Genomic DNA, 16,704 nt, shown 5'->3' with positions numbered 1-16,704 from the left:
AAATATATTAAAGAAGCAATAACTGTAAGAAAGAATACTCTTGAAAATCTACTTGTCTTCTGATCGAATACAATTATTCTGTTTTGTTCTTTGCCTTCTGTATATATGCTCACTTTCTCGTGTATGATTGTCTTTGCCATAAGTTTTTTATATTTGTAAATGGCCGAAGGCAAATGTATTGCTGATTGCCAATAAACTGAAACTGAAACTGTTATTCTATTAATATGTTGTTATTTTCTAAGTGCAGATGCGGCTAAACATTGCCGTTTTATACACTTCGTGCGTGTTTTTGAACTTAAGCATCGCCTGGATTCACACAGTATTAATATATGTTTACTAACCAAAAAGAGGAATACATTAAGAGACATTTCCCTGCTTTAAATAAATTACTTGTAAACTGGTACGTAAGTTATATCCTTCAGGCTGCCTTCTAATTATAAAACAGATTTCAAGTAAAAAACATTTATAAAGTCATAGCAAGTTCTAACTTATTTGACTGATGAAAAGGTAGACAGGCAAGCAGGCATATACACGGATAAAAATGAATAACAGTTATCTTAATATTTAAAAAAAATCAAAACCTATATCACCTTAAAAAAGAAAATATCAACTCAATCCCGATTTCATCATTTTATTACATGTTATCATCTATTTCTATTAACTATAAAATGGACTGATAAATACACTGCTACATCTTTTAGCCTCCATGCATATCACAGAATGCGTGTCGAAAAATGGATGAATAGGTAAACCGCTTTAAAAAAATGACATCTTTTGCCCTGCCATGCTTATCATAGATTGGGGTTGAAATGTCCAAGGAGGGGTTGAAATGTCCAAGGAACATCGTAAGTTGGGGTTGAAATGTATCGGGGTCGAATTCACGTCCACTCGAAAAGTCTTGCAAGCGTTTGCGCAAGTCCAACCGGAAGGCGAAATTACGATATTAAAACATCGTGTTTTCGCGGTTTCGCCTTTGAAGTTGAGAGGGCGAAAACACGATACAAGGTCGCGAAAACACGATGCCAAAAATATCGCGTTTTCGCGCTACCAATATCGTGTTTTCGCGTTTTCGCCCTACTTACCACGAAGGCGAAAACACGAAAAGACGATGGCAGATCGAAAGCGAAAACGCGAAAACACGATATTAACAGCGCGAAAACGCGATATTTCTGTTTCGTGTTTTCGCGTTATAGCATCGTGTTTTCGTGTCAAAGTATCGCGTTTTCGCGTCAAAATATCGTCGTTTCGCGATTTCGCCCTTAGGACGACAACGCGAAACTGCGATGGCCCCAACGGAACACCGTAGTTTCAACCTTTTTTACTCCTGAAGATATCATGCTTGGATCTTTTACAATGTAAAAAATATTCAAACCGCAAAAGTGATAAAAAGAACGCCCGAATGCTTAACGACTCAATCAGAGCGACCTACATTTTCCTCCCACATGAACTTAATAGTGCAAATCATTCTGATAATGCTATTCTATAAGATGACAGGAGGACAATTTAGGCCGTGTTTTCACAATTTCAGCTGAAAACTTATTCAGCTATTCTTTTCACAATTTAGTTTTAAAAAACATAGAATAAAATCTACCTTACACTGCAGAAACAGAGTGCGGATAAATCATGTACTCAGTGCATACTACATTATTTCAGTAACATATTTAGACATTAATCGCATTGTCTTGACCTTATATTTTGTAACTAGATACCTGTTACTTTTCATTTTCTGCATGCAAAGCATGTTTAATTACCATCATGGAAATGCAAAGAATACAGTTATTTTGTGGTGCGTCTTTAAGCTTACATAATATCGCGTTATCTAAAAAACAAGGACAATGTTGTTTTTTTGTCTTTAAACAGATTTGAAACTTTATCATAAAAGATAGAAAACGGTAAATAAACTACATATGTGCATTGAATGGAAATGGATTAGAAATCGAAGAGAATGTACCAGTCTTTTTATACTAAAAGATGTTATCATGCTTTAAGTTAGATAGGTGAGGGGTTATGCCTCGCAGTGCGTGTTTAAGGAATTATTTCTATTTACGACCTAGGACTTTTTATAAGTTACGAGTCTGAACGCTAATTATAAGGTGTTAAGTTGCACATCAGCTGAGATTATTATATGCTATGTTGCATTTTTAAGTTAGAAATGCTGTGTATAAAGTTATTGATAGTTTAATGTAAGAACTAGATACTGATAAACACAGACAATGTAGCGATATAACCGCTTCAGTGTCAACAAAATAAACAAAACAAAGTTAAGCTTGACAGATTTGAAACGATAAAAGATAGAAACAAGTATCCTATTTTTGAAAAATGGTATTAACATTTGAAAACTCAGTATTTGGTTTAAATCATGCCGTGGCCTTTTTAGAAAAAAAAATTGCTTCTAGAAGCATCTATTAAGAAACACCTTAATAGCTGTGTTAAATCAAACAGGGTATGTCATGTAAAACATTATGTACTCTTAACAAGTGTAAAGTTACAAAAATATGTAAAGGCGGTTTAAAACATCACGAACAAAAACCGTCTTCGATATTTATCATAATTTGGGGGTAAAGTAGGACATTTAATGTTTTAATAAATGGGTAGGTGAAAAAGGAATCTGTCAAGAAATGAACGCTCTGTTGTGTGGTTAGATTTTTGCGCTATTTTCGCTCCATAATTTGGTATACATTTGCATTTTATTTGCTTACTGCATTTGTACTTTACATCTGGTTTTTACATCTCTATAAGTCTAACATCTTGATGTATTGGTATCATTAGCGATTATAATTTTTTATATATCGTTAGTCTTTATTCATTTAATGTAGGTAAGTTAGGTTAATGTTAACACTGAGAAGAATAATTTGTATAACCGAGAGAACGAAAAGGCAAGATAGTTGGATGCTTTATATACATTTATTTATATATCTACTAACCAAAAACATTTACAATTCTTGTTCTGTGAAAGCATATATTTTGTAAAGAAATAGACGTATGTTTGCAACAAATAAACGAATTTGTCTAAAGAAATAATTAAATTCGTTTAAGTATAGGCAGTCGATCTATACTTGTTGACAATAGTTTTTTTACACATTGAGACAATGAGGTCTTACAATACAATATGATCCATAGCGTAATTTAGAACACACTTTATATGTGTAAAAATTTGAAGTTTTAAAGATTTTGGTAAAATCTGTTCTTAAAAATCAGCAGTTGATTTACACTTTCTGAGAATAGATTCTTTACACTATAAGGTCTTACAATATGATCCATAGCGTCATTCATAACATTATTTTTTTTTTCCTGTGTTAAACTCTGTAGCTTCAAAGACTTTGATAAAATATGTTCTTAAAGAAATGCAAAAACAAAATCACACTACTAGCTATAGCGTCTAGTTTTGCAGTTAGAGTTCATTCAGTTATTAGTCTTCTCCTCTTCTGATTGCGTCACTTACTTCACCGGCAATTACTTGGTAAACACACGTTATTTTAAGTGCTATAGGTAACAGCAAATGGTATCGCAATAACAAATCCTTTTTTCTTCGACGGTTGATTCGACTTCTGATGAGCTGTCTTTCAGTCTCGAACGTAGTCCTCCTGAACGTCTCGCGGCAATTCAGCGATAAAACGTTCGCTTAGTCTTTTAAAGATTTCAGAAACAGCTTGTATTTGCTTAAAGTTATTGACTGTATTAACTGCCGCCTCGTACCAGGCACACCGTTACTCAAGGCTCTCAGAAAGTTTAATTCATGAAATACTCGCGACCGTTCCATGTCAGATGTGTAATTTTGTGCATTTGTTAATCCGCGATTGTCGCTAAAGTGGCAGAACTTGAAAGTCCAATCAACTAGCCCTTTCGACAACTTTAAAAAAAATCCTTCAGATTTGCTTTTAATGATTGTGATGCCTTCTTTAGTGTCTTAGTTCTGTTCCTAGATTGTGCTTTAAATGGTTTAAAAACGTCCTACGTTCCTGAAACGTATGAGCACAACATACACATGTGTTGAGGCAATAATCCGCCGTATGCCATACTCGTAAATGATGTAAAAGGTTTCTCCAGGCAAAGAAAAAGTAGCCACATTTTACACAACGAAATATAACCTCGTCCTCCCCTTTTTGCTTCATGAAAAATTTGATTTTGAGTTGAAAAGAACAACCTTTGCTCCTTTATGATAGTTCACTAAATATCCAACAGTCATATTGTAACACTCTCAGTTAGTATCGTCTGTGCTTTCAGTATCTTCGTCTTCGTCTCCGTCAACGCCGGAAATGTCAAACCTGTCAAGCACTTTATCAAAAAGATATCTTCGCTTCAGAATGGCGTATTTCAAAGCCTCCTCCGGTTCGTAGTGTTCTGTTGAAATGAGACGATTAACTGTTTTCTTTATCGCTTTATAGATAGGATCTTTCTTCATAGCGTCGAACCAGACCAGTTTTCTACCAAAAATATTCATCATGGCTTTTCTGTAGGTGGACTTCATATCCTCGTAGACATTTTCCCTCGCTTCGCTTTCACTGATTTCTGCATCTTCTTCCATTTGTTCGTTAACTTCCGCTTCATAATGCGATTCATTTTTCTTGAATGTTTCTTCCAAAATCTCTTGCCAAGGATCAATATGTAGAGAGTCTTCAGAGGTTACGGACATATTGTAATCTCTGAAATCGGATTCAGTTTCGTTTATAGGTCCAAATATATCTTTTTCAGTGTCCGACATTGAGTCGTCATCCAAGTCGACGTCCGAATGCACTGACTTTTTATGTCGTAACATATTATCCCGTCTTCCAAAAGCTTTGAAGCAAATATCGCACTCAAACATTGCCTTTAACGTTCAAACGCTAAGTGAGGAGGAGTCAGGTAGGCAATCAGTTAAATACCTGACCAACAGTAGTGATGTTTTCAGGTTCTATCATATTCTGCTTCTTTGCCCTTTTTCCTGTAGAAAGCGTTCCCTGCTTTGGTTTATTACAACTCTTGTTGATACTACCGTCTAACTTTACTCTGGAAATTTTGCGCTTTCTTTTCTCATTGGTGTCTTTTATTCGCTCGGAATCCAGATCGATGGCTGTCGGATTAGGTTTCAGCTGACGTGTAAGCATACGCTTAATTATGGCTGCCGTCTGCTCTGCCGGAAGGACCATCCTTAGATACAGTTCGGCACTCGGTGCATTACTTGATAGAGATACTCTCCGTTTATACTCTCCTCTCCGCTTTAAATTTTCCGGTTTATCAAAAATATCCATTTTATTTTTTAAACTTTAAGTGTTTTCTACTTGATATGCAATCACGCACTGACCTTAAAGAAAAAAATTGTCCAAGTATTTATCTTTAAATGCTACGTTTATTGTTTTTGTTTATAGAATATCATTAAATAACGCAACTCCAAATAGACTGAAGATGTTAAATGCGGATGTCATGCGTAACTGAATGCGAAATATAAGTATATTGTAACCGAACCTCTCTTACATGAAATGCCAAGCCGTTAACTCGAATGTAATTCATTCGTACTCCATTTCTCTCAATACTTTCATAATTATCCTTTCATATCCTCAGTGATCAGTGACAGTTAGACCATAAACTTATTTAGATGGAACAGCGTGTTAATTACAGTTTTTATGTCGGAGCAGCACATCAGACGCGTCTCAGGGTATGCGGGAGATGACATTTGCGGATAAGATGTATAATTGCCGTCACCCAATAAGGCTACATGTTTTTGTTTTGTTTTTAACACAGAGGGCTCATTTGCAGTGTATGGCACTTAACGCAACTGTTTTTCCTCCGAACTCCTCATCTACATGTTTTTACTCCTCTATACTCATTTTCAACTCCTCCGTACTCTTTTGCCACTCCTCTTTACTCCTCTCACCTCCTGAATGGTACAATGTAGTCCATGTGTCCAACAACATTTAGCGCAAGTCTGACCAATAAGTGCGATATAGTGATAGATAAATGTGATTTTTGAGTGCTCCGCTACGATCTGGCAAAGAAGATCAGAAATGCTAACTAAACTATTAGTATATCTCACCGCAGATTTGCCCTGTCTTTGTTATCCAATAAGGAAAGTTACTAAGATTTCTTTCCAGCTGACTTGAGTATCTGAAATTTAAAAACTATCAATGCCATAGAGTGTATAAGTCTCTGCACAGTATATTCCTTGGAATGAATAAAAAATATTTAATATTTGCTCTTTATGCTAGATTTCAAAATCAACATGACGCAAAATTTAGAATTCAACAGACATCAAGACCTTCTGACATGAATGACATATTACAAAATACGGGTTTTGAACGTGATAAGAATGACTCGTATTCGTTATTTATTATCTTTAACTCTACCAACGATAAATAGATCAAATTTCTTTTCATATAAGGAAATATATTTACTATGAGTTACACCACTGGAAAAAGTTAAACTTTGTTGACGCTGAAACGGTTATTTTTTTCAAATTTGCTAAGCGTTTATAGTTATTTAGTTGTAATGATTTTATATACGACATTCTGGTTTTTACGACATTCTTTCAGTTCCAACCTTAAGAAGTGCAGATTATTTACGCAGTCTATAAAATTCTCAAGTATGGATGACAAATACAACCTGACACACCTCCTTTTTACTACAATCCTTATTTGCATTTCTATTTTTACAAGAGCGTATGACGAACTTTGTATCTGATTTTTATCTTATAAAATAATACAAATAAAATATTATATGCCTGTAAGATCGACTTTGTTCAATGTTGAAATTTAATATTTTTCCCAGATTTATAATGAAAAATAATTTGCTGCAAATAACTGAAGAAATTAACCTACTTAATGATATATGGTTAGAGTTTTAAAAAGCCTAGCATGATAACCAGTTTGCGGATTCGAACCTAAACAAAAGAAATTATGACTTGTCAAAATACCTTCATCTTATGCATATTCCACTCCAGTAATCTCGAGATCTGAAACGTCATCCTAGTTGTCAGTGCACACTGTTAAATAAGGCGACTGTTGTGGAGGTGTCGAGCTGCTTGCTGTCGAGCTGCTTGCTGTTGAACTGGTAGCAGTGGCGGTTACTGAAGCAGCCGTAAAAGTAGCAGTGGAACTGAGTCTCTTCGATTCCCATTCATTCCCTACTTGAGCGCTCCGTTTACTAGCTACCTTTTTACCGCGATTTGGCGGCATGTTTTTCCCGATTAGAACCTGGGAAGATAACGAGTTGTTTTCTTTTCTGACATTTAGAAGTCGTCCTCTTAGAGTAGCACTAAGTTTGACCTGTTCATTCAACCGATCGTTCAGCCTCGTATTCATATCTACCAGCTCATCATATACGCGCTCCTTCTGTTCATTGCCTCGTCTTACTCGAGAAACCTCGGCTTCTAGAGAGGAAACCATTGCCTTCAGTTCGTCACACTCTTTCTGCACTTTTTTGCAGTTTTCAGCTTGCTGTTTTAATTGTTCATTTTCGAGTTTCAGTTTCATAACTTCCCCGTTTTGCTGTTCAAGTACGTACATATCTCGTTTCACGTTAAATAATTCATTTTTCAAACTGTCATTATTATCTTGTCAAAACCTTATGAAACCACTTCTTGACGCCTGATTCCATTCCGAGAGATTAGAAGACATATCCAAAAATTTATTAATAAACCTATCCATACCCGACATTATATTTCTTACTCACAGACTAATTTCCAAACAACTAATTTAGAACCAAAATCGTGTTTTAACTTGCTTCTGTAAGATGCGGTATTTATAAGGGATTCAAACCCACAAGTCCTACCATTGCTCAAGTCTTAACTCGCGTCAAAATGTGTTGTAATTTGTGCTATCGAACTGGGGAGATTTTATAACCAAACAGTCGAGCGGCGCAACATCTGAAGCCGCGGGAAAACGCAGTCTGCTAAAAAGCAGATTGTCGGATCTGAACAATAATGGACGCATTTAAACAAAGGGCCAGCCTTTCTTGCACAAACCAAATGTCGTTACACACATGTTTTCGTCAATAAAAGCCATTATAATTGAGTATCAATCACTTTGATAAATAACAAACCTATCCATTACGTTATAGAAAACGGACCTGATGCAAAGCATCAAAGACATCTAAAGGCTTTTGTTACAGTCTACATGTACCTAAAAAATGCATTTTTTTTTTTTTGTAAAATAACCTCGGATAAAAAAAATCAATCAAAGTTGAAACACACGTCGCTTATGCAGCTGTACCTGATGTACATTTAATTACCTAACCTCAGCTGTGTGAATGAAAGCTGTCTCACGCACCTGGACTATTTGCTTAAATCATGAGCGATTATACAATAACCACGCTCATTATACAGTAATATCAAAGGCTATTAAAAACACACACGTTTATTTTTATTTCAACGAAAATATTAGAGTTTAAAATAATTCTCGCTTCCAAAATGCGTACTTTAACTAAATATGATATTGCTGTTGAAAAGTGAACATGATGGACAGAAATACTGGACATTATTTTTTTTTATAATTCGTGAAAGTACATTTAAACCCATAAAATTCATTAATACGGCGACATTTACATACTTGCGTAGTAAAATAAACCATCGAACCGTACAATGTAAAGTACATCTATCACACAACAGACACTAATGAATACGTACTGCGGTAACATCTTCGTATGCGTTTTGAAAAATTCTCAGGCGGACAAGCACCACTTTGGCACGTGTGCACGTTAACACACCACAATATGAACCGTTGAAGGAACCAACATCTCGTTTTATAGAGGCGTTTTAAAGATATCACGTGATATGAAACGTGTAAAGGGTAATCACCGCATTGACATGTGTAAAGGGCAAAAACCACATTGATGCGTGTAAAGGGCAAAAACCACATAGGCACGTGTGCACGCGCGCGCGTGATCACGTGTAAAGGGCAAAATCCGCATAGTCACGTGCAAAGGGCAAACTCTACATAGTCACGTGCAAAGGGCAAAATCCACATAGACACGTGTAAAGGGCAAAATCCACATAGTCACGTGCAAAGGGAAAAATCCACATGTGGACATTGCCCCCCTCATAATATACCTACTCACGTGCGTGCACCTGGGTAAAATCTCCGACATTCCGGAAGCCAGCTCCCAGGAGGTTTTGTACCCACAGTGGTGAGGGTGCAAGAATCCACGTTATATTTAATCACGAATTCTCCAACTTGTTAATTTCAGAAACCTTGTATGACTTTCGATCTAATATGTCCTTTGGTTTCTGAGATATATAGCGGAGATGACTGCGACGTCGATGCTGCCTCCCAGGTAAGTAGAATAGCTCACATAATGCTACGAATGCTGAACCGAAAACGTACATGTATCATGCAATATTGGTGCAATGGTTATGGACCTTGTGTCATATGTGGAACAACTGCTCGTTAAGATAAGCTTAAGCAAGACTATTCCAACCAGTATGTCTCCTACCGGAAGAGGCTTTTATCACACTAACCTCTTTTTATATTGAAAGAAAACCGAAGCAAAACAGTCTATAAAAAATCACATATACAAGTATGCTGGATTTATCTCCTTCGCCTATCAGATGAACAGACAGATGGACGAAATGACAGAGAAAAACAGACAAAATAATGTGCAATATATATTGTGCATATTCTCCATATTACCTTCTGTTTGTATTTATTTTCCAGGTTTCATAAAATATCTCTTGTACGTTTTAATTCGAGCAGAATCCACCATTTATGACTGATGAATAGACAATACACCTAGACAAACTAACACGGACAGAATAATGTGCATGTTCTGACACTTGTCTTTTGTCTATGTACAAAGTTTCATGTGATAAATCTCTTCTTCTTTTCATTTTATCCCAGAATTCTGGACTTTGTACTGCTGTCGAAAACACATCTGTGGCAAAAGCAACACAATGACAGTAGTATCTTCAGTTTGTATCTAAACCTTCCTTGGGGTGGAGAAAAAGCCTTCCATCTGACTTCTGAAAGGTCTGCAGTTCTACTTATGGCTTCATTCATCCCTGAAATAATGCCCAAACAGATATTGTTCCACCAACAAATATTGGAAAGTTACCATATTAATAACAAGAGCTGTCAGAGGATAGCAACGCTCGACTATTCAACAGCCTTTGTCAGTTGAATGAAAATAAAAGTTGTAAAAGAGGAATAATTTTGTAAAATTGCAAAACAGGGTTATGGAAACTGTAAAATGCATATCAGTTCATGACAATGGACAATTGTGAAAAGTTTCAATCCGTTCCCATTAGTAGGTACTGAGATACTAGCTTACATACAAAACCTTAACCAAAAATTTCTAAGTCGTAAAAGGAGCATAATTTTGTAAAAATGCAAAGTAGAGTTATGTATGTAACCTGTGCATTGCATGTCAGATCATGACAGTGAACAAGCGTGTGATGTTTCAATCCATTCCCTTTAGTGGTTACTGAGATACCAGCTTACATACAAAAACTTAACCAAAAACTGCCAAGACGAAAAAGGGGCATAATTTTGAAAGAATGCAAAATAGAGTTATGCAACCTATGCACTGCATGTCAAATCATGCCAGTGAATAAGTGTGTGAAGTTTCAATCTATTCCCATTAGTAGGTACTGAGATACCAGCTTACTTACAAAACCTTAACCAAAAATTTCTAAGTCGAAAAAGGGCATAAAATTGCCGCCAATTTTAATTTGCCACGGCCAATAATTGGCAAAAATGTCAAGTACTTCTACAAAGGCTTTGAACTTTAAAATGGTACTGAATGATAGCCCTTATCTACCATATAGCAACCAACAACTTTCATTATTTTTGTCTTATTATTTTAATAGATATTGCTGTAAAAACAAAACAAGAGGAATCTTTACAAATCATTGCTGCAGTTTAATGAGTGTTAATAATGTTCGAATAGCTACTGTGTCTGGTCGACCATCCCACTTCTGACACCATTTGGGACAGGATGGACGTACCGGGGACAATAACTACCAGATCAAATCAACACCCATAAAAATATTTACAAATTTATTTACAAAAAAAATGATTATTTACAGCGAATAAACGGAAAGTGAGAAAAAAAAAAACTTATTGTAAGAAAGAAGAAAAAAATGAGCTCAGTATCTCTATTTAACAAGTATAAAGTCCTTACACTGACATTTCCATAACACAGATTCCGTTAACTTTGAACTTAGAGTAGCACAAAAATACAACATATCTTCAAGTAAAGTCCCTCTAAACCGTGACTACGTTGACTCCGTTTTGGCTCCCTATGATGGTAGGTGATTGCATCCCTGAGCTGACTTCAGTGGATCACAAAAATAATCGTCCTTGCGGTTTACGGCACAACCATGGGACGAAAGCCCTGTGCTGGGAAAATCACATCCAGTCGAGTGAAGACAAGCGAACCTCGGGTATTGTACTTCCGGGTTGTGACATCATCACCAGGTAAATGTCGTCTGGTGGAAGAAGCTTGATCGAGCATAAATTTCTACCAAGAAAAATCAATGTGACGTAAATTCGTCTAATGTCGAAAGTGGTGTGCCCTAGGCATATCTAGTCCAGACTATTTGCAGGGTAATGTCCCACCAAATACTAAATATCATGGGACTCACGATATATGCGTGTACTCTGACTATTTGCATTTCCAAGGGAAACACGATATAGCCGGGAAATCTGACTACTTTGGCGCGGATTGAAATTTGACAATTAAAGGCCCGTTATAGCGGTTTTGGGGATAGAACATAAATTACTGAAGTTTATGAAATATCCACTTTCTTATTACTGAACCGAATTTAATAAAATTTACATGGAAATTTAAGTTATGAAATACAGAAAAGCATGAGAGGTATTTTATGCGAAAAATCAAGACATTTACCTCAATAACTCAAAAATTTACAAAAAGATGATGCAATACCTGCATTTAAACTACAGATACAATGATGCCCGTATGTCAGTTTGTGACAATGTGACTGAAATAAGCTATGAGCTCACCAAGTCTGTCTTTAAGTTATCCATAATATGAGATACAAAATAGAATAGAACAAAACATGTTTTAATTTCCCTTAGATATCTCGCCCCAAATAATTCATTTGTAACAGTTCATAGTTTTCAATATATAAGAAACTCAGTTCTATATACGACTGAAGAACATAAAGAGGGTCAGTTGGTTCCCGAATGTCAGGTTTGAAAAGATATGCCAGCTCCAAATATTCAGGCACGGTTTTCTCGTTTCGGAATGCTATATATGTCAAGGCATGCTTGCACATCTAATAAATCTATAGGAGTGCCATAATTAAACCTATCGAAAATCTCTGGTGTAATATACATCGGGTTTTCCGTGGGCATGCTCGCTGTAACGTTCCTGTGATCTAATTAAGTGTTTGTTCCATTGTTGTGCAATTCTGTCAAGCTTTGTTTAGAGAAAGTCCATAAAACAGAATTTCAGGCATTCTTGTTGTACCGGGGCTTCAACGTTGAATCTGTTCGAATCCTCAAATCTTTAATCATATTTATCCACCAATGTATTCCATGTCGTACCAAAATACCCCACCATGCTTCAATACGTTGATCTGACACACTTTTACCGTACAGAAAGCTTTTAAGTCCAGCCATAGAGTCTCTAGCAGTACTTCTGAAGAAAGATTGGAGTTCCATATTCAGTTATTAAAACTTTGGGCGAACATTTCATTTGTTTAAGAGTATTGGGATAGTACTTTGCAACGAGATGTGGATTGTTTAAAGCTGATACTTCCAGCCACATCAGGCGGCAGCTGTAGCCGTCAATACAGCTATGAATGAAGAACCCGTGTGGTTTTAATTTGTCATAACCGTCTTTGTGCCACGTACAGTTTGGCTCTTTTAAAATATATCTTCGCCGATTAAGGCAATGTGCTTTCCTATTCTCGTATCCTTCAGGATAACGCTCTTTCAGTACCCCATAACCGTAAACCTCTAAACATTCAATTTATGATCCTTTATGAGCCTTCTCTACATAATTTGTTATCCCAACTGGCCACTGCTTTTAACTCGTTGACAATTGTTTCTTTTATGACCTGTCTTGAAGTATAAGTGACACCCTGTTATTGGCGCAGGTTTAGTTTACTTAGCATCCGCTTAAGATAACTGAGACTCAACAAAATGTTATATTTTGTTTACAAATGAATGAGGATCTCTTTTGTAGGTAAACCAATTTTGAAAATATTTTTTGATCAAGTCAAGTCTCAGCGACCCATCAGCATGGGGGTGGGGTGAGCTGGGTGGTTGTGGGGAGCTTTGTGTTTGACTCCATCTGTTGTGATTATAACATTGCAAAACAATGCCAAAACGCAGGGGCGTACATGTGCATACAATTCAAATTCGGCACCGTGAAAATTAAAATGCTTAAAATACTAAAACTGCAATATTATGTAAAGCCTATGGAGGTTTGGTGGTTATCTAAAGTTCTTCACTTGAACAACATAATCCTAATAAGATTATCAAATTCGTTTTTAAAATGTTATACAGATTTGTGTTTTTTTAATAATCGTGAAAATAGAGAAACAAAGTGGGTAAGTGTACAGACAACGAGGACCAAACGAACGGATAAAGGAACACCTTTGGACACTGCGTAGAAAGTGCCAGTGGTAGCACCTACGAACGGCACATTAAATTTTATTCATATTTTTCATCTTCAAGTGGCAAATTTAAACAATGAAAGTAAAGCAATAAAAAATATGCAAGTAAACCCAAAAAATTGATTTATATTTGATAATAATTATACATTTATAACAATTGGATGTTTTAGATTTATAGCACCACATCTGGGGAATCCTTTTGCCACAAACCCCAATTTGAGATACTCTGTCAAATAAAGAGATTTTATTGTGCATATCATGTGAGGAAGCCATCCAGATTGCTTACAGAAGGTCGGTGGTTCTACCTAGGTTGCCGCCCGTGATGAAATAAATGAGCCGCGCCATAAGAAAACCAACATAGTGGGTTTGCGACCAGCATGGATCCAGACCAGCCTGCGCATCCGCGCAGTCTGGTGAGGATCCATGCTGTTCGCTAACAGTTTCTCTAATTCCAATAGGCTTTGAAAGCGAACAGCATGGATCCTGACCAGACTGCGCGGATGCGCAGGCTGGTCTGGATCCATGCTGGTCGCAAACCCACTATGTTGGTTTTCCCATGGCACGGCTCAAATATTGGATCTTCCTCCATCATCAATACTAGAACGTTCCTATACTAGTACATACATATACATAAATTTGTCGTTTACTTATACCCTACAAATCTAGCGTGCATCCAAGTTTCTACGGCAACGAGTGAGCGCTCGTTTTTTACAAATATACCAACAAAACACCATATATGCCCACTGGACCTAGATGTACTCAATTTGGGCATGTCGGAAAATTTGTTTGCATAAACAGCAGGACACCTGTCTCACTCTGCTGTTGCAGTTTCAAATACTAGTAGCATGTGTTTTATTGGTAAAAAAGAGAGCAGCAGAAGAACATAATGATCAGCAAGAAAAATGTCACGCTAAATATTGGTTTGTTTGTTTGTTTGTTTTGGGTTTAACGCCGTTTTTCAACAGTATTTTAGTCATGTAACGGCGGGCAGTTAACCTAACCAGTGTTCCTGGATTCTGTACCAGGACAAATCTGTACTCCGCAAGTAACTTCCCCATATGAATAATCAGAGGTGGAGGACGAATGATTTCAGACAAAATGTCTTTATCAAATCGTCATGGAGAACAAACACCCAGCACGAGGATCGAACTTGCGACCCCGCGATCTGTAGACCAACGCTCTCCCTACCTACGCTTAATATAACACTTTTGTTGTGACATTGAAGGTATTTTAATGGTTGCAGTTAAATCTCTCCATTTATATCCAAATCTGGATACTGAAATACTATTTAGCAATTTATACAGTTTGAATTTGCGTTTACCAATATTAAATGTTGTTTAACTAGAAAAAAGTTACGTTTTGCGTGAGAAAACATGAAATATTTGCTATTTGTGGGTAGGTACATTTATCCTGTCAAATGCAGAAGTCATGCATTAAATTAAACTTTGAAGAAGATTTCAAAAACGATAACAACAAAAAACTAGTATATCCTTAATGTGTGAGTATTGCCTATGCAATCTTCACATTATAGAGGATATCTAATAAACAAATAGATAATGATAATAACAGCTCTGGCGATACACAATATGCTTGCGCGGATCTTGGCAGGTGCGGAATAAAATACAGAATGACATAGTACTTCAGTGACGCAACTATTTTGAAACATAGCTATATATCTACTGTTACTGTTGATTTAAGTTTTGTCATGGACTGTCTTGTAAATGTGTCGAAGTAATAAAAGGAATAATCTGCTAAGTAGATATAGAGCACTTTAAAATCTTAGATAAAATCATTAATGAATTCTATTACGGACCATGTATTGTGTCAGAGCGATCAACATATTTAAGCACCCACGTTCCGGAGGAGTCGATACAAAAAATGGTTATCTTCCTCAAAAATATCCGGGGCCGTTCTAGTTGCAATTTTAGATGCAGTCACGATCCCTGCCAGTAAGTATGAAGCAGTGTGATGAACTATGAATTTGAATGATTATCTCTGTAATATGTAGTACAAATGTGACAATCAAATTGTATTAACCATGGAATATAGCAAGAGAGCACAAAAATTTCAACATTTTCAAGTGGAAAAGCCCAAAAAACCAATCCGCCTTGAATTTCCTAGCTGCTTGGTTTGTAGCTATGCTGCTCATATATGGCGTACAGTTCAAAATCGAGGTACGTCCCTGATTTAAAGCACAAGACAACATTCATCTGAAAACAAAAATAGTTTCTTGAAAAGATAATAATTAAAATCGATCAAAATGACGCTATCAAACCAAACAAAATAACAGCTAACTCAGTTTGACTGGGCCTGATGAAACGTGCAACACCTCTAACGCCCCCTTGCACCGCTTAGTGGAACTTCTGTGGTAGTTACACTAAATGAACTCCACGATCCCAAAGGACAAGAAAATATTACAACACTGAATCCAAGTACGGGAACACTTTCTAATGCCGCCACAAGGCACTTTAAGACTACTGTTATGATAGTTGAGAAAAGTTTTAAAAATCCTTTGAAAGAATAGAATGCAACCAAGACAAATATCGAGTCTGTTCATGAGAGGTAAATCATTCACACGAGCTTCAACCAGCATTCCTCTTTACCCTGGATTATAAGCATATAATGCCTCAGTCTATAAAGAATTCCTTGTGTTGAGCACAAAATTCTTATCTTATACGCTGGTAGTTCTGCTGTTCAAAATATAGGTGTTATTTATCATTATTTCCCTCTCTTTTCGAAACTTAAGTCTCAACAAACAAGTAAAGCAGATAACTAATAAGTATTGACAATGACAATGACAACTCTTTATTTGCTTCAAGGCCTCCGGCCCATGCAAGGTATATACAATATACATATACCATATATATATTAACAAGAGGGCTTCTCGGCCATGCGGTTGAGGCTGCTTACTTCGAGTCACTTGCCCCTAAATACCGGTGGCTCGAAACATCCCTAAGTGTGTAAAATTCTTTCATGTTGGGAAGCAATCCAGCTGGCTTTCGGAGTGTCTGTAGATCCGCTTAGGTTCTCGTCCATGATGAATTAATACCCGATGGAAAACATACGGTCTTATTTCGCCATCAAAGGCTGGAAAGTCGCCATTATAACCTAAATTGTGTCGGTGTGACGTAAAACAAAGCGTAGAAGCTACA

This window comes from Mercenaria mercenaria, chromosome 14 (genome assembly GCF_021730395.1).
Source record: "Mercenaria mercenaria strain notata chromosome 14, MADL_Memer_1, whole genome shotgun sequence".
NCBI classification, from domain to species: Eukaryota; Metazoa; Mollusca; class Bivalvia; order Venerida; family Veneridae; genus Mercenaria; species Mercenaria mercenaria.
The sequence above is the reverse complement of the archived record's forward strand: the minus strand, read 5'-3'. Positions refer to the sequence as shown.